Raw genomic sequence first — 1805 nt, 5'->3', positions numbered from 1 at the left:
TTAAGCTGGTAAAATCTCCTGGTTTGATGATAATGTGGAACAAATCCAGATGGCCATCTCAAAATCACTGTCTGACTGCTGTCCTGGACCTCATGTCATTATTATAGTGCTCAACATTGGGCGATTCACTCCAGCGGCAGATACAGCCATGAAACATGTACAAGATTGTCTTGGAGAAAATGCCAAAAAACACACAATGATTCTCTTCACTGGAGCAGATAATTTGGAGGGTAAACCAATTGAAATCTTCATTCAGGAGAATCAGCAACTTAGTGAATTAGTGAAAATACATGAAAACAGATTTCATGTGCTCAATAACAGAGACATCAGGAATGAGATTCAAGTGAATGAACTCCTGAGAAGATTAACAACATGTATGAACAAAATAATAAAGAATTTTACACAAAAGGACAAGAATCTCCGGATTCTGATCAACAAAAAGGTATTTTTACATAAAAGCTGGATTATAATTAAATATTATTTGAATGTTTGACATGTGAAGAGATATTGCTCATTAAATTTGTTTTAACAGGAATGGACTCTGCAATGAGCAGCTCAGATCGTAATGTAAATGCTCCAACGACATTATAAAAACAATCAGAACAAACCTGGGTATGTCTGACTTGTCAAGTAGCTATAAACCTTTTCTTCGGATGATATGATTCTTATTCTGATTATATCCATTATGCTTTTTAAATTAAACTTAATATGATTATATTTATAAAAAAAATTATTTCCCTCTCAGGCATATAAGTAGCTTGGTTTCATATCTTACAAGCAGAAGATGAGCAGATGAAGAGTATTTACCCAACAATATTGCAGTTATTCCTGCAATATCTTCAAAACAAATTATTTTTCTAATAATACCTGACACTTGGTCTGTGTTATTTACTATATATTGCAACATGTGCTTGATCCTTTTTGTTGTATGATTACTTCTTTTATTGTGTTGTTATTTTGAAACCCTATATTCTATCCAGCCTTGTGTTCAAATGCAAAAGAATTCTCCTTTGTTCGTCTATCTCTTTCACTCGGTTCTTCTACTCTGATATAAACAATCTAGACATATTAATTACCTTATTTTTTTCTTGTAAACCATTGTTTATTGCACTTTCTTGTATTGATCTATTATTAGAATGTATTAGATATCTTGACTGTAATGGTTATAATTTTCCTGCTTGTCTTGTGATTAGTGTTTGTAGATTCCTAAAACTAATAAGACATATGATTCAGCGATTCTTTCTGTATTTGGAGACATCTCAATAATCAGCTATAATAAAAATTCTTTGAAATAAACTGTTGATTTTGGTGGTGTTATTATATACACATACCTACGCACAAAGCAGAAATCATTCATTCACTCACTCATTTTCTACCGCTTATCCGAACTTCTTGGGTCACGGGGAGTCTGTGCCTATCTCAGGCATCATTGGGCATCAAGGCAGGATACACCCTGGACGGTGTGCCAACCCATCGCAGGGCACACACACACACTCTCATTCACTCACACACTACGAACAATTTTTCCAGAGATGCCAATCAACCTACCATGCATGTCTTTGGACCGAGGGAGGAAACCGGAGTACCCGGAGGAAACCCCAGAGGCACAGGGAGAACAAGCAAACTCCACACACACAAGGCGGAGGCGGGAATCGAACCCCCAACCCTGGAGGTGTGAGGCAAACGTGCTAACCACTAAGCCACCGTGCCCCCAAAGCAGAAATAAAATTATTTTAAACATTTTTCTTTATATTGTATGAGCTCCATAATGTGGACATATTTTGAGAATATTTGCTTCTGGAGTT

The 1805-nt window shown here is 36.1% G+C and overlaps 1 long non-coding RNA gene across 1 annotated transcript; it reads left to right on the top strand.

Annotated features, from left to right (window-relative positions):
* The first annotated feature begins 358 nt into the window (after positions 1 to 358).
* LOC125141030 lies at positions 359 to 1296 on the top strand. The gene is made up of 3 exons (XR_007140373.1): positions 359 to 442; positions 533 to 612; positions 746 to 1296. It is a non-coding gene; the product is annotated as an uncharacterized LOC125141030 (long non-coding RNA).
* The last annotated feature ends 509 nt before the right edge of the window (positions 1297 to 1805 follow it).

This window comes from Tachysurus fulvidraco, chromosome 4, assembly GCF_022655615.1.
Source record: "Tachysurus fulvidraco isolate hzauxx_2018 chromosome 4, HZAU_PFXX_2.0, whole genome shotgun sequence".
In the NCBI taxonomy this organism is placed as follows: domain Eukaryota; kingdom Metazoa; phylum Chordata; class Actinopteri; order Siluriformes; family Bagridae; genus Tachysurus; species Tachysurus fulvidraco.
Note: the sequence above shows the minus strand (reverse complement) of the source record. Positions and strands in the feature narration are given on the sequence as shown.